Source organism: Adiantum capillus-veneris, chromosome 7 (assembly GCF_014529385.1).
Source record: "Adiantum capillus-veneris isolate H3 chromosome 7, ASM1452938v2, whole genome shotgun sequence".
In the NCBI taxonomy this organism is placed as follows: Eukaryota; Viridiplantae; Streptophyta; class Polypodiopsida; order Polypodiales; family Pteridaceae; genus Adiantum; species Adiantum capillus-veneris.
This window is the reverse complement of record NC_140937.1, coordinates 143,564,723-143,575,731: the sequence shown is the minus strand read 5'-3', so window position 1 is coordinate 143,575,731 and position 11,009 is coordinate 143,564,723. Positions and strand designations below refer to the sequence as shown.

Genomic DNA, 11,009 nt, shown 5'->3' with positions numbered 1-11,009 from the left:
CAAATCTAAATTTGGCCTCTGTACTATGATCGCGATCGGTGTACCTTAGACCCAGAACTGGCTCAGATTTTTATCACTCATAGCTCTAGTCTTCCTAGTCCCACTGGTGAAATATGGACAAGAATGGATGAAATTTGTTCAAGTTATGATCAATTTTAACTTTTGAACTGTTTTTTACTAAAAGTCTAAATACGATTGATTGCAAAAGGGAAATTCTGACAGCTTGTGATTCTCCTGACACAGAATGCCTCGCCCAAAGACAGACAGGCAGTGGACAGCAGCACCATATGAAGTGGAGGAGCTTGCCACGAATGAGAAGGCTCACATCTCGGATGAAATATTGGCTCAAATCCCTGCCCACATCTTCATCTCAAAGTTTAAGGATGCTGATGGCGATTTGGTAAAGACAACTATCATGCCACGGGAGATATGGAATCTCCACCAAAGGCCAGAAGTAATAGAGGTTGTACGGGCGATACACTTGGAACAATTTTTCAGATTACAGCCATGGGGAACAGATTACATGAGGGCCCACGAACTCATGAGCTCGATACAATATGATGGGCAGGCAATGCTCACAGACAAAGATGGGTCAAAGGTTAAAGTAAAGATCACAAAGGAAATCATCAATGAAGCCTTGCATTTCCTCCCAGGGCAACACGATTTGTTAGCAAAGAGAAAGTCACTAGACAATGAGAAGGCATTCGTCAAAGCTAAGGGGAACAAATACAAATACAGCGACATGATCTACGGAGATCTGGAATTGCCGATGAGATTGATATCTCAGCATTTCAGAGTTCAAAAGCCTCCTCGCTACACAGAGCCAATCCTGCACATTTCCGTAGTCATGGCTCTAGCGACAGCAGAAAATAGGTCCATTCGTTGCGACTACGGATCTTATATTCTCGATAATCTGATTGAAGAAAATTTGAAAAGCTCTGCAAAAAACAAAACCTACATGAGTGCAGGGCCGATGCTAACCAGAATAGCATACCAGGATTTGGGAATGATCGAGGATTTGCCAGCTGCCAGCTCACAAACGGCCTTGATCCAGAAAGCTAAGCTGGTTGCACACTCTGTAAGGAAGACACCTGGCGCGACATTATCGCGCTCAACAAAGGCTACCAATAAAAGTTCAAGTGATGAAGAGAAAACGGAGAAAGAGGACGAAGGGAAGTCTCAGGAGTCTAAAGACAAAGTGCCTTCACAGTTTGAGGAAAGTGAGGAGGAGGATTCAATGAAGCCGCTCGAGAGAAAAAGAGGAGAGAGAAGTGCGATACCGCAGTCGGATATGCAAAAAGCATATGCGGAAGCCCAGAAAAGAGTCCAACAAAGACGCACAAAATTGCGGGCTGACAGACAAGCTCAAGCGATTGAAACGCAACAAGCACAGAAACGAAGACTCGAAAGGGAAAGGCAAGAAAGGATAGAAAATGCAACTCGCCTACGGGCTGAGAAGCAAAGATTGGAAGCAGAACAAAAGGCTGCGGAAGTGGACATATCCTCGCAGTCCACTAATCAAACGAAGGAAAAAGACGCGGTTGAAGAGAAAAATCAGGCGGAACACCTTAAGAAGATCCAGAGAGATAGGAATCTGGAAGCGCAACACACGGCGGATCTCACCCGCCAAAGAATAATCAAGATCCTAAAGAAAAGAAAAGCAAAAGCATCTACTTCGCAACAAGGCGAGGAAACTTCCAAAAGGAGACATGTGCGAGAAAAATCGAGTCCGCCTCCTCCCTCGCCTAGAAAATCACCTCCGCCCTCACCCAAATCTCCACCTCCTCCCCCTTCTCCATCAAACAAAAAACAGCCAACTCCTCCCCCTTCAACCTCGCAAAAGGAAGTTTTGCCACCTACAGAATCCATCGGATACCAAGAAGCATGCCAAGCAGTGGCTGGATTTGATTACAAGAAAACACTGCGGGAGTTAGAACGGAAGTTCCAGTGTCAGTATGTGGTGCTGAGTGAGAAAGAAAGGCAGGTACAGGAAGCCCGACAAAAGCAAGAATCAAGGCAAGAAGAGCTAGACAGCCTGAGAACGCGACTAGAACGCACAACGAAGGAAAGAGACCTTGAGCGGCAGCAGGCTCAGTCTTTGATCAGAGATTTGGTGGACGTCAGGACAGACCTGACAGCCAAAGAGAAGGAGTGCCAAGAGCTGACGGCAAGAGTCCAGAAAGCGACAGAGCAGCTTGCCTATGAGAGTGCAAGATTTTAAAGGCTTAGCAGCTCCTACAGCACTGTCAAGGACACTCTGAAGACTTTGATGGCTAATCAGGAACCTGCTGGAGCATTGGTCTCCACATCTGACAATGCCACAACAGCGAACACTATAGCAGCGCTAAAAGCAGAGCTAGAGCAAGAAAGGCTTCAAAGAAAGCTGCTCGTATCAGGAATGGTGGCCCAGACGGCGGCAAACGAGTTAAAATTAAAAGAAGTAGAGCAGCAACTTGCTCAAGCAAGCGCTGAACTACAGATTCAGAGACAGATCGGTGACACATTGTTAAAAGAAAAAGAAGATCTGCTTGTCCAACAGCAGATCAAAGCAGACAAAGCCCAGACTCAACCGCAACTGCTGCTTGGACACCATGCGACAGATTTTCCTAGAACCTCACACCAAGGGCAACAGGAGCAGGAATTTGAAGGGCCCGATCTGGACATACGAGATGAACTCAGTGAAAGCATTCCAGACATGCCAGAGGGGCCAGCCAAGGAGTATATGCTCTATGAAAAGAAGATACTGGAGTTAGTAGCCCTGGCATATTTACAACCAGAAGAGCAGGTGGAAGGTTTTAACCACGAATACCTCCCGTTTCATCTGCTATGCCATGAAGCGAATTTGTGGAAAGAAAAGATGTGGCCAGCCTTGCAACGAAACAAAGAAGGGGGTTACGAGGGCATTGCACTCACAGTGGAAGAAGCTCAGGTGCTTGTCGATGACCACCCCAAGTGGAGGCAGAAGTGGTTGGACAAGAGGCCACAGGATCTAACAAATTACCACAACGCTCCTCAACATATACAAATAGATCCTACATTCTGCCCTGTCACTCGAAGACGCATTTGGAAATATTTCACAACATGGAAGGGGTCGAGGCAGCACAAGCTAAATTACCCGGTTCTGACAGCGCAGCAACCCCCTACAGTGGCTTACATGGTCAGCACACTGAAATCAACAGTGACTTTGCTACGGGATGTCCCCGATTTGGCCTGCCAGATGTTAGTAAAGATAGCCCAGATGATCGTCACCTGCATCCAGGTGTTTAAAGACACTGAAGGCGACGATCATCCATGGAATCTGTTCTTGAAAGGACACAGAGGCATCTGCTGGAATCTACAGGATTCACCGCCATGGCACATCTTAATGGCCATGTACTCCACGCTAATGTACCTGCCATCACACTACCTGCAAACATTTGAAGAGGCCTTCGTCACAGGATTCTTCGAAATGGATTCAAGCATTTTCCATCCCATGGCGAAGGACCTCAAGGCAACGTACGTGGCATACCAACACACATTAGCAAAAAACCCATTCCGACAACACCAAGAAGCCCTCGAAGCCGTACTGCGAACGAGAAGCTTTTCAGCAACACTCGCTTCATTAGAGACACATCAACGGCCGAAGCACTGAACATGCATGAGGGCGTGCAAGGATCAGGAAGGGGGGAGTGTTTGGCGGAAGAGGCAACAGGCGGCTGTGGCCAGAAGGACCATATTTTCTTGAGAAACCATTGTAAAATTCCTTTGTAAAGAAGCATCTCTAAGCCGCGAAATTATCAAGGATGTATGATTATTCTTTTGGGAGCAATTGTATATTAGAGAGTCAGTTTTAAGATTAGGGGCTTATGGCCGGACAAGCCATTTTTGCAAAGACCTAATCTATAAAGGTCATTTTCTGTAAGTTTTGGAGAATCTTTTTGGATGAGAAACTGAGAAGACAGCGTACGAATGAGAGCTCCTTCTTGTTCAAACTTGTAATCTTCGCCATTGCGGCTACGGTAATCCAAATTCAGTTTTGATTATTGCATTGTGTTCCTCTCCTCTTGCTCTTTCCTTCAAGTATAATCATTCAAGATTCGGTGAAAGTTTTCGACTATGTGTTTGAGGCTTTAAATCGCTGTTTTGAGTGATTAGATGCGTGTTTTATGTCGCTTCGACCCTGGGAGGGGCTTTAGGGACCCTAAAACGACCCATTAGGATCAACTGTTTGCTGTTTTTGTCGACTTTGTGACGAACAATCGCGATCGTGGTACCTCTCTAGAATGCTGCGACAGTGATAATATATGATCCTAATAGTCCCCTAAAGCTTCCCTTCAAGTTTCGTGCGATTCTGAATAAATTTGCATGGTAAACGGGCATGACGACTGTAGAGCTAGGTAGAAGGACATAGCCAGATTACTTGGCAGTGATGCGTTTGATTTACTTGTAGAGATAGTAGTTGCATCTCATCGATTTCACTTCATTAGGCTTGACAACCTAGTGAGTTTCCATGCCTCATCCGAGTCCCTTCCTCTGTATTGATAAATATGTTGATGCTTGAGAGCTATGCTATGGATGTCCGTCGCGGCGACCCGCAAACAGGGGCACACACAAATGTGGGTAACTTGTTATTCTAAACGAATGCCTACCCCCCTTAAAGTTGAGCCTATTCGAGGTACCCCCTCACAATGATATATAGTCATGGTCAAGTTAAGTCTCTTAGTCTAAACTGAATTCCTATGAGCAGTGGCACTCTTAGTTTTTGGTAATAACACAATGGAACTCAAGTATGGTGAGATACATCTAAATGAGACCTATGACACACGTGAACGACACCTACCAAGCGATCATGGGATCATTCCAATTTATTTCCAAACATCAAGCCCAAACAGAGACTTTGACATGATATGTAAGGGCAAAATAGATAGACTCGGATAGCTATCTATGTATTTTGAGCAATTTAATTTAACTAATTTTGGCTAGTTTGTAGTCATTGGCTAGAAAGAAAGAATGAGTTCCAAGATGACTACCAAGAAGTGGTTAATCACTAATGTCGACATAGTACACTGATGTGGACACACACATATATGAGATAGTACAAAGCGTTTTGTAACAAAATAGAGAGCTTCTCTGCTAGAGTTTAGAGCAAGCCTCAAGGCAGCTATATACATATCTCTTCATTGTCTGTATGGGTACTAGGCAAATATTAAAATTGAACATCCATATTGCAAAGAAAAGGCAAACGCATTCACATGTTTGGTGATGTGTGCCTTGTAGGTACTGGTATATGGGAGTCTAATCCCAAATCTTGGAACACGATTGTCAAGGTGTAAGTAGGGATGCTTTGTAAGTAGGGATGCCTATAAAATTTACATGTGTCACTTAAGCGACGTGATGCTCATACAAGTTGTAAAGCGTCGTATACACGACAGCATCGCACTTCAAAAAAAAAAGCCCGAATTTGTCGTGGGAGCCATTTTTGCTCCCGCAATGAATAGAGGCCCCTACCGGCCATCTCTTCTTCGCCCCCACCCCATCTCTCTTCAGCGACCCCTACTAGCCATCTCTCCTTCGCCCTCACCCATCTCTCCTTCGTCGAGTACACACACACACACACACACACACACACACAGAGGATGAAATGAAATGGTATATTAACGTCTTCAAAAGGCCAAAATGACCTATCAGACCAAAAGGTTACAACCATGTGTGACTTTAGTACAATGTCCAAGGAACATAAAGATAAAATTAAATTAAGGTATTTAGAGTGGGCAGGTATGCAAGCATAACCTATATCCTCATCACATAATACATCAGCTTAAAACATATGGTGGTACATGAGGGCTAATGAGGTGCGCAATGGGGGAAGTACACAGTGGTGATCATCCCATGAGCTCCCTCGTGGGTCTCTATTAATGTCCTCCATGATCAGCTCTTAGGGGGGCTGGGGGGCGTGATTGATGTCGCTCAATGATGCTCTGTAGCCTCTAATGTAGACCGGGTGTAGACCTCATCTACGGTGTGAAGATCCTCGCATCCTCGAGGCTCGTGGGCGGCCAAGCTGGATGGTTCAATCAAGAAGAATGCCTTGATGAGGGTGTGACTAGGTAACTTGTGGTGGGCCATCCGAAGTAGCCATGTATCTGAAACCATGATGATGTATGTGCATACCAGCATGAGAGAGAGAGAGAGAGAGAGAGAGAGAGAGAGAGAGAGAGAGAGAGAGAGAGAGAGAGAGAGAGAGAGAGAGAGAGAGAGATGAAATGAAATGATATATTAACATCTTCAAAAGTCCAAATGACCTATAAGACCAATTTGCTACATATTGTTGAATTTGATACCATGTCTGAGTACAAAAAAAGAGACACTAAATTGAATGTAGAGGTGTTACTACCAATGGGTATGTATGATCACTGGTACAATGGGTGCCCAATACAAGAGAGCGATACAATGGGTGATTTTGGGAGTGCTTTGTGTATGGACGGTTATTGGGTAATGGTGAAACGGGTAGCTTTGAAACCTTCTTGAGTTTGTGCAAGGCAGAGTGGGGGGATGATGACACATTAGGTCATGCATGAGAAGTGCCCATCAACTCCGGAGGGTGATAGAACTTAGTTCATTGGTTTTGCAAGGTAGAGTGGGGATATATAGTGGGGGGACGATGACACATTAGGTCATGCATGAGAAGGGCCCATCAACTCTGGAGGGTGATAAAACTTATGTTATTGGTTTTATAGAGTAAGTTCACATCATGAATGAACCATATACAAACCTGCAATTATTGGGCACTAATGACATGAGTAGGGATATCGTAAGTGTTGTCCAAACTATGCATGATAAAGGTAATAATTTTATTCCTCATGTTTGGAAAAGTAGTAAGGGTAAGGTCGTATATTGTCAAGTTTTGAACTTTGTTCTTCTTTGGTTATGTTTTGTCTCTACTAGGTAGGTTTGTAGTAGTATTCAATTCAAGTAATTATCTTACATTAGGATTTAAATTTGTTATTTTAGAAGTTTTTATGTGGAGTATGATTTCTAGAATTAAGCCTTTTTGCTGTCTTATACTTGTTGGTTTAAAGTTGAGTACATGTTTTGAATTTTAGTCAAATAAGCTTCTTTAGTTGATTTTTCCTATGCCTTTACTAAAAGCGTTTTGAAGTTTACCATAATTACATATCCAAAAAAATGTGTGGCCCTCCAACCATTATGTAGCTAAGGTTCCGAACATACATTGTAGGGACAGGCCCCTAGTGCCCATCATGCAAGAGATTTTTCAATAAAGCTGGGTTACAAAAGGGTGTGATGGGTTGAAAAGTACCAAGATAGTGGTGAACATTTCTCCAAAATTTGATCTTTTTCAAAACCATTGCGACAAAATTTAGTCACTAGAGTTTTGTAGCAAGATGGGGGTCAAAGTGACAAAAAAGTATTGGTTTGTGTTGTGTTAGGATTACCTTACATGACCATTCATTCTGATGACCTATTATTGCATTGAAGTGTAGGGATTGATGGTAGATTTTTGTTTAGATGAAGTTTCTTATCAAGAATCCCTTCTGCATTTGGTGCTCATGACAAAATTGTGATGTATAATAACCTGATTTACCTCCTAGCCTCACCATTGATGATAGTGGCATTACCCTAGGTGTTAAGTAGGCCAAGCCATTGGATGTCATCAAAATACTTGTAGAAAAGTTTGAAGTCTTGTAGCCATGGCTTAAAGCTGAACTTGTATTTTAGGGCATTCATGTACAAGTTTGAGTCATTCGTTTGTTTGGAGCACTTATCTTGTGATTGTATCTACATTTGGAAGATGAGCCATGAATTGAGTTTAATAGCTCTCGTAGTGTCAAAGGATAGTTGGTTTTTATATGCTTCCATTGACCAAGAGCCAGTATTATATATATAGGGTATGAATTTCATGTGTGGGTTTGTAAGGTTCAGCAAACCATGTTCTCCTTTATGAGGAATGTTTTCATAATATTTTTTGACATGTCGAGTATAGTGATCTTATACTCTTGGATAGGTTTAGGATGATCTTATAGATAGAGTATACTATCCACCATGTTTGGATTTTCAAGTGGTCGCGTTGGATTGGTGGAGTCTGGTGCATGAGGAGGGGTATAAAAGCTGTAAAAATGCAAGCCATAAACAATGATGCTTGTGAGAAGCACCAATTTGAGCCACAGGATATCCATCTAGAGGACTTTTTATGGGCATTACAAGTAGCCATCAGGTATGAAAACGAGTATCGCTAAACATACCACCTTTGTTCATTGGTTGCTTGTGTAAGCTATACAGTACTACTAGTAGAATTTTTTTTTCAAACCTTCATAAGAAAACCCGCCCTAGTCTCACATTTGGAAATTAAAAGACAACTAGCTAAAAGAACCAACATAGACATGCTTTGTGATGGCTCAGGACTATGAAGATAAATCAAAAGCTTTGCCTCATTGGTTGCAACATTTTCAAAGATCTGTGTAGGCTCTTTGTACTCTTTCAATGAAGGACACGAAGTGACTTGTTTCTTCTATATACAAAACCTAAAAGGAATTAAAAGACACATCTGCCTTCACATTTTTTAGTACAATATTGCTCTTTATGTAGTCATGAATTATGTGTTGGCATAGGCATCAAGCATGAGCAACAAGGGGAGGGTGCATGTAGTTTTCTCCATAATCATGAAGCACATCAACACTAGTATAGGAGTGAATCTATGGCAACATGAACCATAGCCTTGTACTTACATCATGTTTACATTAGCAAAGCCTTTTCATGGGCAAACTTACAACATTTGTGAGCGCCGTGCCACCTTGTTTGACATGGAGCTCTCTGCCAAAATGACACAGATTCTTATCGGGCGTGTTCTTGTCAAGTTTGTACTTCCATATTTGTGAAACCTTGTTCCTCGTGGAGCTTCTTGCCGCAATGGTAGTGGTACTTACCAAACATGTTTCTCATAGGCTTGGAGTTCCAGATTTTCTCTATGTGCGCTCTACCAGCAGGTTGATGAGGAGCATTGTTGATGACAACACATGGATGAGGAGTTGGAGTGGTAGAGAGGGCTCCCTTGTGACTTTAGGATTGCGCACACTAAAGTTGATGGGCTTTCTATGAGAGTCCATCCATCTATTTCCCATTGCAATGCTTCTTGGGTTTTCTCCTTGTCCATTAGGCTATTTTCAAGCCTAGGACTCTAGCATTACCCCTTGGATGTCAATAGAGCATGTGCAAATGGAGGGTTGATTGGAGGCTTTTTCATTGGGTCATTTCAACATGTGGTGGTGTTGAATCCATGGAATTATCAAAGTCGCCATTTACCTCCACTTCCGCTTGTGGAAGTAGGGCAGGAGGAGATTTGGGAGGTTCAACGGGTAAGCATATCGAACAATGACTACTATGTGATTGTGTGGGATTTAATCCAACCCCTCTTTACCTATAGGAGATCTCACAATAGTTGGGTGCAAGCTGCTTGGGATGAGGCCAATGAAGTAGTCAACGATGATTTATATGTTAGAGGGATGAGCATATACATATAGAACAATCCTACTAGCACTTTGTGCAATTTTTCATGTGTGATGGCAGGTTCTTAGAATGTTATGCCCCACCTCATTGTCTAATAGAGTCATAGAGTGGAACGATCACATTTTCTTGGCGACATGTTGCCTAATAGTTCAGACTCTTTCAATGAGGATGTGGGAAGTTGAGGCTAACTCTTGGGAGATGGCCCACCTTCCCCATTGTACACGTCTAGACTCTCACAAGCTTGGATTTGCTAGATGACCTCACTTTCATCCAAGGAAAGCCACATGACACATTTGTGTTGGTGGCATTTGGTCCAACTTTCAACATCATGCATTATCTCATCTACCTGGAGGTCGACATTAATAGGGTGGTAGATCTTAAGGCTAATAGGGCTCTCTTTACGCTACTTCCCAGCTATGAGCCAGCCCCATGACACGTAAGTCATTCTTCAAATCTTGTTTTGTTTCATGCATTTTTATAGGTAATTTTGGTACTGTTTTTTGTGTGTGAGTGGAGTCAGTCCATTTTTAGCTACTGAATCTTCTCAAATTTTGTTGAGTAGGGGCTCAATTTCTACTACTTCATCCCTAACCACGTGTTTGGAACTCTTGCCTTCCTTAAACTCGAGATGTGCTTCCTATGGAGCGTGATCCTTATTCCCCTATAGGATTGGAAAAACTAGGTAGACATCAGCATAGGACTCACAACATCATAGTGGGGAGTGGCTCATCCCCTTTCTTGAGACTATGGAATATTCTTGAAACTTTGTAGGTCATGAACTACTGCTGCTCGATTTATTCTTTATTACACTTTCATACGAGTGAATTTTGAAGCTACACAACTCAGCATGACCACTTTGTTTTGTTCCAAATAAATGCAGATTGAAATTATAAAAAGGTTGTCTTGCTTGTTTTGTATGGCCGCCAAAATGTCACCGTGAGTACTTGTGGTGGTTGTGTATGTGTACAATACATGATTACGAAAGGCATTGGGATTGAGCCATAGCTCTATGGACAAGGATAGTTAGTTATAGCTCGTATGGAAGTGTGATACAGACTAAATCATGCAGCAACAACTAATAACCTCCGAGTTCCAAGAATGTACCATAGTCTTAAGAATGGGGATGAATGAACACTCCCTACACAATGATGTTATGAGTCCTTAGTCCTATGTTGATGTCTACCTAGTTTCTCCAATCCTATAGGGGAATGAGGATGAAGCTCCATAGGAAGCATATCTCGAGTCTAATGAAGGCAAGAGTTCACACATGGTTAGGGATGAAGTAGCAAAAATTGAGCCTCTACTCAAGAGGATATGAGAAGATTCATTAGCTGGAAGCATACCAACTCCTCTTACACACAAAAACCAGTATCAAAATTACCAATAAAAATGCATGACAAAAAAACAAGATTTGAAGAATTACTTACGTGTCATGGGGCTGGCTCGTAGATCAGAAGTAATGTAAAGAGAGCGCTAGTAGCCTCAAAATCCAACATCGTGTGAATGTC

The 11,009-nt window shown here is 42.6% G+C and overlaps 1 pseudogene; it reads left to right on the top strand.

Annotated features, from left to right (window-relative positions):
* Positions 1-2,269: 2,269 nt before the first annotated feature.
* LOC147454732 (uncharacterized) lies at positions 2,270-9,515 on the top strand (annotated as a pseudogene).
* The last annotated feature ends 1,494 nt before the right edge of the window (positions 9,516-11,009 follow it).